This window comes from Oryctolagus cuniculus, chromosome X (genome assembly GCF_964237555.1).
Source record: "Oryctolagus cuniculus chromosome X, mOryCun1.1, whole genome shotgun sequence".
Lineage (NCBI taxonomy): Eukaryota > Metazoa > Chordata > Mammalia > Lagomorpha > Leporidae > Oryctolagus > Oryctolagus cuniculus.
The window spans coordinates 59,525,903-59,540,232 of NC_091453.1; positions in this window are offsets into that span (position 1 = coordinate 59,525,903).

Below are 14,330 nucleotides of genomic sequence, written 5' to 3' on the forward strand. Positions count from 1 at the left end.
CCACCAGCACAAAAAAATGTCGTCTTAGGTATTAAAATGTTTTTAAAATAGAATCTACACAAGGCCAATTGCCCTGCAGTTTTTGATTCCTCTTTTCTTTCCCTATCTAAAAAACAAACTTATTTTTCTTAGTTATGCATAAAATCACAGAGCTGGCATTAAAATAACCCCAGGTAGGAACTGACATTGTCTCTTCCTCAAGAGAGGTTTAAATTGTAAATCAGTGTTTCATCACTGGCATTAGTTTGATCACAGGCTAAAATTGAACACTCAATGTTTTCTGGCCATTAAAAGCCTATCACACACCCAAATTTGTTTAGTGAGGAAAATTGTAATTCAATCAAAAAACAATCACTTTGCAAAGCAGCATTCTAATTCAATCAAAGAACTAGTTACTAAAGATGTTTTAAAGGATAACATCAAGCAATGTTTTCAAATCAGTTAATGTAGTGGGTACAGACATTTACACCTCCCTTTGGCAACAGCAATGAGAGCTATTTGCATTTCTAATTGAGAATTTGGTTGCTGTCAAGAGACTGGTTCATCTCTGAACTGATAAAAGTGTGAATCCACAGAGCTATGTGTCACTGAAAAGGCTCATGGAATGAGCATGTTACCTGTGGAGGTATTAATTTAAAATTATTTTTTAGGTTGATTTCCAGCTTGGGGGCTTTTTTGCAATTTGTTTATAATTGTTTGAAAACTATTTACTTTTAAACTCTGATTTAATGATACCCTTTTAGATTTTGAAAACTGTACCATGTGTAATAAAGCAACTTAATAGAACATGCTATTAAATGCTGGCTGGGGCAGGGGAGTTACAAGACTTGAAATTCTTCTGTAGTTATATTAAAGGTAATTTTAAAGGCTGAAATAAAAAGAAATAGAAACTTAATGAAGTAGGTAATAAAATCACACAAAAACAATTTTTCCTATACTTAAAGAGTCCATTGTTTTAAGATGTCTAAATATACAGTGTATTTTATAGTAGGCTATGTAAAAGTATTCTGAATTGAACACTAAATGCATATGCTTTATAAATATAATTGATCATGTATTCTGATGCCATGTTTGGAATCCAACTAGAAACCTATGATGGGGAATTTTTAAGTCTCATATTTATGATGATATTCCCTTGAGGTAAAGGAAATATTAGAAGTGCCTTAGAATTGGAAATGAAAAGCAAGGGTTTTCAAATGAAGAGATGGTGTCTTTTGATCTATTTTTTTGTTTTATTTTGTTTCGTTTTTATCCCTAAGCTGTGCTTCCATCCAGGAAATTTTTCATTACATCCTGAAATAGATGGTAGATTCCAAGAATGAATGCATAGGTTCAGTTCAGCAGTGGCACAAATGATTTTTTTAAGATTCATTTATTTATTTGAAATTACAGATAGGCAGAGGCAGAGGCACAGAGAGAGAGGTTTCCATCCACTGGTTCTCTCCCCAAATGGCTGCAACAGCCTGAGCTGGACCAATGCAATGCCAGGAGCCAGGAGCTTTTTCTGGGTCTCCCACGTCGGTGAGGGGCCCAAGCACTTGGCCCATCTTCTACTGCTTTCCCAGGCCATAGCAGAGAGCTGGATCGGATGTGAAACACCTGGGACTCAAACTGGCGCCCACATGGGATGCAAACACTGCAGGTGGCAGCTTTATTCACTAAGCCACAGTGCCAGCCCCAGCATAAATGATTATTGAATATGGACAGCCCCCTGCCTTCAACGGCCTCCCTCGATTAGCTGCTAAATTATTTGAGATTCTCATATTCTGTTTGAATTAAAGTTCTATGTTTCTTGCAGGCACCCATGGACAAATATTTTTGTTAATTCAATGGGGGATCACATTCTTCCATTGGCAATCATTAACCTACAACATAGACTGATTCATCAAATTACAATATCGCATAAAGAATTGTCTCCTGAGGCAAAGGGGATCAAGACAAGGGGCAAGGAAGAAAAACTAACTATAATTCATTATCTGAAGCCCTTATTGAACTTTTGTGACTTGAAAACAGCTCAAGATTCCTGTTCTGGGAAGAGTAAAGACATTATAGATTCTACAGGGTGTGTTCAGAAACGTCATAGTTTTTTTTTTAAAGATTTATTGATTTATTTCAAAGGCAGAGTTACAGAAAGACAGAGGCATGGAGAGAGAGAGAGAGAAAGAGAGAGAGAGAGAGAGAGAGTCTTCCATCTGCTGGTTCACTCCCCAAATGGCTGCAGCGGCTGCAGCTGGGCAGATCTGATGCCAGGAGCCAGGAGCTTCTTCCAGATCTCCCATTCAGGTGCAGGAGCCCAAGGACTTGGGCCATCTTCTGCTGCTTTCCCAGGCCATAGCAGAGAGCTGCAGCCGGGACTCGAACTGGTGCCCTCATGGGATGCTGGCACTACTGGCAGTGTCTTTACTGGCTATGCCACAGGGCCAGCCTCATAGTTTAATATTGATTTGAGAATTGTTCAATGACCAAATTCATGGAAGAATGGGTAAACTGAGGCTGTGATCATCATAGAATAGTGTACTGAGACAGCAAGACTGGGTTGTTGCTTAGCAACCACTAGTTGATCAATTTAGTTTAGCAAGAGGGATGGGGAAAAGAGTTGGAGCAAGGTGAAAATTGTTCAGTCCTGCATCATTTTCACAAAAGCAAGTTTGGATAGTAGAGGGACTACTAAAAGGAGCTTCTATGAACAGGCTCAATAGGCTAATCCTCCGCCTGCGACGCCAGCACACCAGGTTCTAGTCCCAGTCGGGGCGCCGGATTCTGTCCCGGTTGCCCCTCTTCCAGGCCAGCTCTCTGCTGTGGCCCAGGAGGGCAGTGGAGGATGGCCCAAGTGCTTGGGCCCTGCACCCACATGGGAGACCAGGAGGAAGCACCTGGCTCCTGGCTTCGGATCAGCATAGTTCCAGCCATAGTAGCCATTTAGGGGGTGAACCAATGGAAAAGGAAGTCCTTTCTCTCTCTCTCTCTCTCACTGTCTAACTCTGCCTGTCAAAAAAAAAAAAAAAAAAGTGGCATAAGAAAACTGGGTTCTTGGGTTGAAGGCTGTACAGGGAGAGTGCTGAGAAAGAGAAAGGCAAGGAGAAACAGAGCAAAGCACAATTCACAGACCAAATACAAATTTTATTCTCAGTTTCTTTCTCAGCTTAAACTGATACCTTGTTACCTCAGTTCCTTCTCACTACTAGTTTCACAAAATCCATGGATGGTTCTAAAGGCACAGCCCCAGATAAGGCTGGCTTTAAAACTATTTGGTTAAATTTAGGAAAAACAAAACAAAACAAAACAAAACCAGGAATGCGCCTTTGATTGTGTCTAAAATAGAGCCATGTTAGCCATTTGGAATGACATTTTGGGCAGGAGAGTATGCGTTTGAGCTTGTGTTTTGCTTCATTCCCCTAAAATATTTTTTCCTGATTTTCAAACATAACCTATTTATTTATATGAGAGGCAGAGAGAAGAAGAAGCAGAGAGAGAATTTTTGTCAATGTGTTTGCAGGTTTCTAGGTATTTCTTTTTTCCCCAGAAACCTTTTTTTTAAGGTATATGAAATAAATGTACTTTATAAACACAACTTTAGGAACACGGTGATTCTTCCCACCTACCTTCTTTCCCACCTGCACTCCCACCCTACTTCCTCCTCCCTCTCCTATTTAGATTCTTACTTTTTACTAAGACCTATTTTCAACTAACTTTTTACACATATGACTAACTCTATACTGAGTAAAGAGTTCAACAAATAATATGAAAAAAGATGGCAGACTAGCGAGGGAGCTTACTGATCTAGTCTAGGGGAATATAGTTTAAAAAAAGTGGAGAGAGTGCAGTCTCAGGGGAGAGTTAGAGAGAAAATTTCAGAGGAAACTCCATGCAAATTAGAGGGACACTGGGGCCTACATGGAGGGTGTGGACATGCACAACTAAGGACCCCAGCAGCTGAGAGCCTCAGCACCAGCTTTGGAGAGTGAGGTGAGACCAGACTGCAAGCAGTCCAATCCACTGGTGATAAACTTGCCAAACTACAGGGGAAAAAAGGGGGCACATTTCTCTCTCCTTGATCACCTGGCACCAGCATCCTGTAACTAGCTGACAGAGGGTGAGCACAGTTTTGGACATACATAACAGCAGCACCAGCTCCTCTCCACATGCCCAGCAACCAGCCAAGAGGAGATGCCTGAGACAGGCTGGAAGAATTGACAGGGGGTTGGGAGCTCATGACTGTGGGAGCCTTGTGGGCTGAGACTATGAAAACATTGTAGCTATGTGGGAGGGTGCAGGGTGTGGTTGGGTCTTTGGATCTTTGGGCAGTCCCTGTGGCTGGCTCCACACACTTGGGTGTCCTGATTCCTGGTGAGGGTCATTGTTGTGGAATCTTTGCTCACTCCAAGGACTGTGCAGATCCTTGGAGTGGCTCTTGTGGCAGTGAAGATGAATATTGTACCCACTGGGGAAAATGTCCAGGCATTGGTCTCCTTGGAGGAAAGGAGGTGAGCATGAGACTATGCCAGCACAGCTGAACAAACCTCCCTTCTAACCAAAAAAAAAAAAAAAAAAAAAAAAAAAAAGGAGATTTACAACACCCAACTTGCTTATTATCTTGGACATTGCACAAACCCTGGAGCACTGAATGGAGCTCCCTGACCACACCCAGCACATGCCTCTGGGTATTCACTGAAAGAGCAGATACTCCACTAAGCCTCAGAGGCATGGTCAAACCATCAAAGGAGAGGAAAAAAAAAACAAGTATCTACACAAATACCTAATAATAAATGAAGTAATTCAAGAAATAAGAATAAGGAATGGGGCCGGCTCCATGGTGCAGTAGGTTAATCCTCTGCCTGTGATGCTGGCATCCCATATGGGTGCCGGTTCTAGTCCTGGCTGCCCCTCTTCAGATCCAGCTCTCTGCTATGGCCTGAGAAATCAGTGGAAGATGGCCCAAGTGCTTGAACCCTGCACCCACATGGGAGATCAGGAAGAAGCACCTGGCTCCTGGCTTCAGATCGGTGCAGCTCCGGCTGTTGCAGCCATCTGGGGAGTGAACCAATGGAAGGAAGATCTTTCTCTCTGTCTCTCCCTCTTACTGTAACTCTACCTATAAAATAAATAAATAAAATCTTTAAAAAAAAAAGAATAAGGAAGATAGCATGATGCCCCCAAAAGACCACAACAACTCTTCAATATTAAAATGTGAAGATGAAGAGGATGAAGAAATGCCAGAAATGGAATTCAAAAAATTGATCATAGGATTACTCAAAAGTAATCAGAAGCAAATCCACAAATTAAAGAAATTCATAAATGACATTGAGATTTTAAAGAGAAATCAATATGAAATATTAAAAATGAAAATTTCATTAGAATAAATGAAAAATGTGATGGAAAGCCATAAAAACAGACTCAGTGAGGCAAATGAAAGAATATCCAAGTTAGAAAGCAAATCTCTAGAAATTTTAGTCAGAACAAAAAAAAAAGAAGAAATTAGAAAACTAAAAAACAGTATTAGGGATTTATGGAATATTATCAAATGACCCAACATATGGGTCTTAGGAGTTCCTGAAGGCATGGAAAGAGAGAGTGGATTAGAAGGTCTTTTTAGTGAAATAATTACATAAAACTTCCCCAATGCAGAGAAAGAAAGGGAAGTCCAAGTGTAGGAAGCACATAGAACTCCTTTTTTTTTAAATTTTTTTTTTATTTTATCTTTGACAGGCAGAGTGGACAGTGAGAGAGAGACAGAGAGAAAGGTCTTTTTGCTGTTAGTTCACCCTCCAATGGCCGCCGTGGCCGGCACATCGCGCTGATCCGAAGGCAGGAGCCAGGTGCTTCTCCTGGTCTTCCATGTGGGTGCAGGGCCCAAGTACTTGGGCCATCCTCCACTGCACTCCCGGGCCCATAGCAAAGAGCTGGCCTGGAAGAGGGGCAACTGGGACAGAATCCAGCGCCCCCACCGGGACTAGAACCATGTGCCGGCGCCGCAAGGTGGAGGATTAGCCTATTGAGCCACGGCGCCGGCCACATAGAACTCCTAACAGACATGACAAGAAATGATATTCACCACAACATACTGTAGTCAAACTCTCCACAGTAAAACATAAAGAAGAGATTCTAAAATATGCATGAGACAAACACTAGATTAATTTCAGAGGATCTCCAATTAGACAAAAAGCTGACCTTTCATCAGAAACCCTACAGAATAAAAGAGAAACATGGTCATCACTATGAAAAAAGGTAAAGGCAGAAAATCTTCCAGTAGAAGTACAAAGGAAATCCAAACTAAACAGTAGGAATATTTATGGAAAAATGGCAGGGCCAAGTCATTACTTGTCAATAGTCACCTTGAATGTAAATGGCCTCAATTCTCCAGTTAAAATATACAGACTGGCTGAATGGATTAAAAAAAAAAAAAAAAAAACAACAAGACCTATCTATTTGCTGCCTATAAGAAACACATCTCACCAACAAAGATGCACACAGACTGAAAGTGAAAGGATGGAAAAAGATATTCCGTGCTAACAGAAACCAAAAGAGCTGGTATAGCCATTCTAGTATCAGACAAAATAGGCTTTAACACATAAAAACCTTTAAAGCAGACAAAGAAGGGCACTGTGGAATAATTAAGGGATCAATTCAACAGGAAGGTGTGACTATTATAAATGTATGTGCACCTAACTACAAAACACCTGGTTATTTAAAAAAATGTTAATGGATGTAAAGGGAGACATAGACTCCAATACAATAGTAATGAGGAACTTTAATACCCCACTTTCAGCAATGGACAAATCAACCAGACAGAAAATCAGCAAGGAATCAACAGAGTTAACCAACACTACAGACCAAATGCACCTCATAGACATCTACAGAATTTTTCATCCTACAGATGCAGAATACACATTCTTCTCACCAGTGCTTGGAATTTCTCTAGGATAGACCACATGCTAGGCCATTGGCATAGGTAAAGAGTTCTTAGAAATGTCCCACAGAGACACAGGCAATCAAAACCAAAATTGACTAAGGGATTATATCAAATTGAGAAGCTTCTGTACTGCAAAGGAAACACCCAGCAAAGTGAAGAGGAAACCGATACAATGGGGGGAAATATTTGCAAATTATGCAACTGATAAAGGAATAATAACCAGAATCTATAAAGAGCTCAAGAAACTCAACAACAAGAAAACGAACAACCCAGTTAGGAAATAGGCAAAGTAGTTAAACAGGCATTCTCAAAAGAGGAAATCTAAATGGCCAACAGACACTTGAGAAAATGTTCGGGATTAGGGAAATGCAAATCAAAACCACAATAAGGTTTCACCTCACCCCTGTTAGAATGGCTTTCATACAGAAATCAACAATAAATGCTGGTGAGGATGTGGGAAAAATGATACCCAAATCCTCTGTTGGTGGGAATGTGAAATGGTACAGCCACTGTGGAAGACTATATGGAGATCTCAGAAATATGAATATAGACGAAACATATGACACAATCATCCCACTCCTGGGAATTACCCAAGGGAAATGAAGTAAAATAAAGAGTTATCTGGACCCCCATGTTTATTGAAGCTCAATTCACAATAGCTACGATATGGAATCAACCCAAATGCCCATCAACTGAAGACTGGATAAAGAAATTATGGGATATGTACACCAGGGAATACCACACAGCAGTAAAAAAAAATGAAATCCTCTTGTTTGCAACAAAATGGATGAAACTGGAAACATCAATCATACTTTGTGAAATAAGCCAGCCTCATAGGACAAATAGCATATGTTCTCCCTGATCTGTGATAACTAATAGAGCACCTAAAATGTAATCTATAAAAGTGAAATTGACAATTTGATATGCAATGATTTTGAACAGCTCTTGTCTCAGTCATATTGAGGAACAGTTTTTTTCATACTATTTGTTGAACTCTACTTAGTATAGAGTTAATCATATGTGTATAGTGTTAAATGAAAATTGATCTTAGTAAAAAATAAGAATGGGAATAGGAGAGGGAGAAAGAAGAGGAGTGGGAGTGTGGGTGAGAGGGAAGGTATGGTGGGAAGAATCACTATGTTCCTAAAGTTGTACTTATAAAATGCTTGAAGTTTGCATTCCTTAAATAAAAGGTTTCTGGGGAAAATTAGTATGAAAGAAAAACTGTTCCTCAACAGTTGAGACAAGGACCTTACCACAAGCACTGGTACTAGACACTGAGGAGTTAACAAAGAAATAGACCTGTTCTTTACTCTAAAGGAAGGAAAAGATGGGACCTCTAATCTGGCCTTTCTATACCTCTGATACCTTAGGGATTTTTTGACTTTAGGCTTCTGTCACAAATATTGCCACCAAAGCTCAGCAGATTTTTTTTCTTCAATCCTTTAAGGTTAAAGCCTGTAGCAACTTTTATTCAGTTGTCACCTTTGCCCTGTTTCTTAGTGCCCTCATTTATTCTTCCTTCGCTGATGCCAGGAGTATTTTCTGAATAAGAGGAGGTGCCCCAGGGATACATAGTGCCGGGACATTAGGCTATGGAGAGTATCCTTTTCTGCTTTCCTCTTAAATGCTTCACGTATAGTACAGGGGGCTGGGCGAGTTCATGGAAGCATTCCTGTGAGTCGCAGAAGCAGCAACTGTTCCCAGGCTCTGCCTGAAGTCTCTGTGGGTCACCTAGACAGGCCTTTCCAATGTTAATTACAAGCACATATGCTTATTGGTAAGCCTCCCTGATTCACCTAATAAGGCACTAATGTTGTAAAATTGTTACGAACAATGACCAAAGAAACCAAATGGCACTCAAGGCCTTGGGAAAAAAGGCACACAGTTTATTTATGCATGTGGGCTTGACTAAACTTGTGTCTCAAGAGTTGAGCTGTGATCTTCTGTTTTTCCCAGCTTCTATACCCTAAATTTAGCAAAGTAGTTTTGAGAAAGTTTGGGGGAGCATACTGTTATCTTAAGCCCTCAGGATCTAACAAATCACAACTACAAGGTAAGTTAGTTTTAGGATACATGAACCAGGAATAAAAGTAAATTATAACTTAAAGATGGTTTCAGGAGTCGAACAGCTATCTTATCTTAGGTATGGGACTAGGCCTTTATGGCAGGTGGGGAACCGGTTTCTAAGTCAGTACTGGTTTGCTTAGACCCAGCTGGCCTTTGATAACAGGCAGGAGGCAGTCTGTAGCATTCCCTCCAACTGGCTCCTTAACGGCAGGTGGGAAGGGGGTCTGTAACAAAATGATCCCTTACGGGGAGATGGAAATCCCTCTGCAGCATTGTGGCCTATGTGATATTACTTCCTCCTTCAGAACTGGTAGCTTTTTCTTTGAGCTTGTCTGTAGGATGCATTCCCTCCAAAATCGGAACATTTTAAACCATTTACTACACCTATTAAGATTTTTTTCGGAAGGTGAACTAGAAGAAATTGTGAAAAGATGAACTCATTCTTAATGGTGCTATTTTCAAGGTAAGGAAACACACATCCAAGCAAAGTTCACTGATTCATAAATCCTTCAAATTAAATTAATACATTTCCGCCCAAGTAAATGACTTACATGGATTTCATAGGTGCTTAAATCCATCATTCTTCCTGAATATGCACAGTTACTGATCCTGAGAAATACAAAATTATCTGCCAATGTGATTCACATTCCTATGGAATGTATGACACATTTTAACCTTGTACATTTTAAAATAATAGAGTGTCAGATGAGAGTTGATGACAAGTTTTAAAATATCATACTATGTACAGGGAGGATATGTTTTCAATTATTGTAAGTCATAGAACATATATTAGTGTTAGACTATGTCATAATTGTAGGACTATTTTTCTCCACTAAAGTTCATGAAAAATGGAAATAAATCTAAGCTTTTTTGGTACAACTACTTTTTTTCTTTTTCTTTTTTTTTTTTATTTGACAGATAGAGCTATAGACAGTGAGAGAAAGACAGAGAGAAAAGTCTTCCTTCCATTGGTTCACTCCCCTAATGGCCGCTACAGCCAGCGCTGCGCCGATCCGAAGCCAGGAGCCAGGTGCTTCCTCCTGGTCTCCCATGCGGGTGCAGGACCCAAGCACTTGGGCCATCCTCCACTGCCCTCCCGGGCCACAGCAGAGAGCTGGACTGGAAGAGGAGCAACCGGGACTAGTACCCAGCACCCCAACCGGGACTAGAACCCAGTGTGCCGGAGTGGCAGGCAGAGGATTAGCCAAGTGAGCCGCGGCACCAGCCTGTACAAATAATTTTTGAAATCTACTTGTAGTTTTTTCATAATGTTAATTTCCTGTGAGCATGTTAAAGGCCCCTCATATATCCATGTTTTAAAGCATAAAGCATACTATAGAATTTTTAACATTGCTTTTTTTTTCAGTGTTACTTTTTAAAAAATTGTTCATTGGGATTGGCATTGTGGGGCAACGGGTTAAGCTGCTGTTTTCAAGACCAGCATCTTTGTATAGTTTTTTAAAAATATTTATTTTATTTATTTGAGAGTCAGAGCTACGGCGGTGGGGGGGGGGGTAAAGAGAGAGGTGTTCCATCCACTGGTTCACTCCCCAAATGGCCAAAATGGCAGGGTCAGGACCAGAGCAAACCCAGGAGTCAGAAGCTTCTTCTGGGTCCCACCATGAGTGCAGGGGCCTAAGTACTTGGGCCATCTTCTACTGCTTTCCTAGGTGCATTAGCAGGTAGCTGGATTGGAAGTGGAGCAACCAGCACCCACATGGGCTGCTGACACTGCAGGTGGAGGCTTAACCTTCTGTATCAGGGTACCAGTTCAAGTCTCACTGAGTCACTCCTGACCCAGTTTCCTGCTAACGTACCTGGGAAGGCAGTGAAAGATGGCCCACATGCTTGGGTCCCTACCACCCTCATGGAAGACCTGGCTGGCATTCCTGGCTACTGGATTCAGCCTGGATATGACATTTGGAGATTTGGAGAGTGAAACAGAGGATGGAAGATTCTCTCTCTCTCTCTCTCTCTCTCTCCTTCTCTCCTTTTAAATAAATAAATCTTCTTTAAAACAAAAGTTAAAAGTGGGGCCAGCATTGTGGTGCAGCAAATAAAGCTGCTGCCTGCAATGTCAGCATCCCATATGGATGCCAGTTCCAATTCCAGCTACTTCATTACTTCATTTCTGATTCAGCTCCTGGATAATGCACTTGGGAAGGCAAGAAAAGATGGCCCGAGTACTTGGGCCTCTGCCATCAATGTGGGAGACCCAGATGGAGTTCCAGACTCCTGGCTTCAACTTACTGCAGACATAGCTTTTGTGGCTGTTTAGGGAATAAACCAGCGCGTGGAGGCTTTGTCTTTGTGTCTTTCTCTCTATCATTGTAACTCTGCCTTTCAAATAGATGATAAATCTTTTTAAAAATAAAAATCTTTCATTAAATCGGAAGAATAATATGACTAGGTGATAAGGCCCATGACAATTGATCAATGTGAGGTAAGGTCAGGATATCGGCCCATTTTCTGGAAAGGAAGATCAAAGCAAAGCTATGATATACTTGAAGACAGAAAAATTATATGAGGAAGCATGGCTGACTCTTCATTGTCTCCATACTCCTGCCATGCTAAGCCAGTCTTAGTACAGCAGATGAGCAGAATGCTTACCAAAATGCCAAAATGGGCCCTAGAGAAATGGGATTCATCTAAAGTTTGGGTTTGTTGGACACTAGCTTGCTTGAGTCCATTGATCCTTGGCCTTCTCAGAACTCTATGCAATCTGATTATCATAGAATTCAGAGGAGCCAGCATTGTGGCATAGTGGGCTAAGCCTCCATCTGCAGTGCTGGGATCCTATATCGGTGCCGATTTGTGTCCTGGTTGCTCCTCTTCCAATCCAGCTCTCTGCTTGTGGCCTGGGATAGCAGTGGAAGATGGCCCAAGTATGTGGGCCCCTGCACCAGCGTCAGAGACCCAGAGGAAGCACCTGGCTTCAGATTGGCTCAGCTCTGGCCGTTGTAGCCATTTGGAGAGAGAAAGAGTGGATGGAAGACCTTTCTCTGTCTCTCTCTCTCTGTGTCTGTGACTCTACCTCTCAAATAAATAAGTAAAATAATTAGAAAAAAGAGAAATGTCAGTTAAAAATAGTCAGAAACATGTTCACTCTCTCACGATCCAACCCACTAATCTCTGAACCTCTGTAATGTTCCATTTCCCCTCATTCTTTCTTCATATACCTTTGGGTATGAAACTTTTTGGAGATGGCAATCTTGTAAGTAATCCTTTCTCATTCCCAGCACAGTGTTGCAATGAAAATCTAGCTCAACCCAGGGACTCTTCCATCTCCTGCCAAATTAAGAATGCAAACTCCAATTTGCATCTCAAGTTTATACCCTTTGTTTGCCACAGTCTCCTGTCTAATTCCAATGTAAGAAACAAACTGAGGAATATTCAAACAGGGAAGAAACACAGCATGAAATTCAGTACATTAGTGTTTAAATCAGGGCTCTGCCATTCATTAGTTAGCCTTGGGAAAGTCCTCTGACTTCTTTTGGACTCTTTTCCCTTATGTATACATGAGACATCATGAAACCTACGTTTCCTTGCAATAGAACAAACTCACAATCAACTATTTTAAATTATTTTAGTGAGAAAGCTGAATATACTTAATTGATAACCCATTTGGCAAACAGAATACATACTAGAGGACTCTTAAAGGCAAGATGTAAGAAAGTCCTCCTCAGTACAAGAGACTTTAGTGAGTGTAGGAGCTCAGAGAAATGAAAAGTCATCAGCAACTGAATTTGATAAGATGAGCTTCTGGAGATGTGAACAACAAATTAGGTCTGAAAGAACTATTAATATTTGACTTACCAGAAAGGAGAAAGAAAAGTGTACCATATGACATAAAACAGAGGCCAGGGGTTGAGAATAAATATCATATATATTGGATATAAATTAAATGAAATAGGTCTATTGAAGCACAAGATTAATATTTGGTAATAGTTAAGGATCAATCTCATTCTAGGTGATACTCTAAAAACTATTCAATAACCGATCAATAAGAAAAATAATCAGAGGAACCACGCTGGTGCAATGAAAGGAAAGTATTACTTTTGTTGGTTTCCTTATAGTTATAGCCTTGATTTCCATTTAGATACAACATTGGTCCCCTCAAAATACATTCCTTGAACATGTATTAAACATTGACTATGTGCCAGGCACTCTGCTAATTGCTGGAAACACAGTTATGTTCTTTGTAAGGAACATAGATGAAAAGTAAATAAATTATATGATACAGGTACTATTATACATTGGTGAGGAACTATCAACTATATAATACATGTGAGTACACAACTAGCTTTCACCACTGTGGTAAAGAAACTCTAAGGTGGGCCCTTACAATCCCTGTCTCCTGTGCTTCACCCTTTTATGTAATACTCTCCCCCGTGTGTACACTGGGACTTGGAACTCACTTCTAACCAAAAGAATAAGACAATGGTGTGATGGGATGCCACTTGTGTTGCGTATCATTATACCTTCTGGTTATTAGGCTCCTCTTCTGGTTTTAATGTAGCAAGTGTTATGCTCTACATTGCCCTTTGACAAGGAAATGAGAGCAACCTCTGACCAACAGCCAAGAGGAACTGAGTCCCTGATGCCCACAAGCCACCAGAGTATGAATCCTGCCAGCAACCATGTGAGTTTGCAAACACACCATTCCCGAGTCGAGCCTTGAGATGAAATCACAGCCTTGACGGGGGCATTCTAAAGGACCTTGAAGCCAAGAAACAAGCTAAGCCTTGCCAGTTTTCAGAGAAACTGTGGGACAATACGTGTGTGTTGTTTTAAGTAGAGGACTTTCTGGTGATTTGCTACGCTGCAAGAGATGACTTAACACCTATAACGACAACAAAACTTTCTACCACACACAATGCCCAGAAATAAATTTCCATAAGTTTAAAAACAAGTCATGAAAAAGTTTTTAAGTATTAAAAAAAATGCCTTTCTTAGGGTAGGAAAAGATGAACTTAAACATGAGAACTGGGGCCGGTGCTGTGGCGCAGCAGGTTAAAGCCGCCGCCTGCAGTGCCGACATCCCATATGGGCGCTGGTTCGAGTCCTGGCTGCTCCATTTCCAGCTCTCTGCTATGGCCTGAGAAATCAGTAGAAAATGGTTCAAGTCCTTGGGCCCCTGCACCCGCGTGGGAGACCCAAAACTACTGGCTCCTGGCTTTGGATCAGCACAGCTCTGGCCATTGCGGCCATCTGGGGAGTGAACAAGCAGATGGAAGACCCGTCTCTCTCTGCCTCTGCCTCTCTGTAACTCTGCCTTTCAAATAAATGAATAAATCTTAAAAAAATATGAAAACTATAATTCATAAAGTGCTGATGAATTAAGTATAAA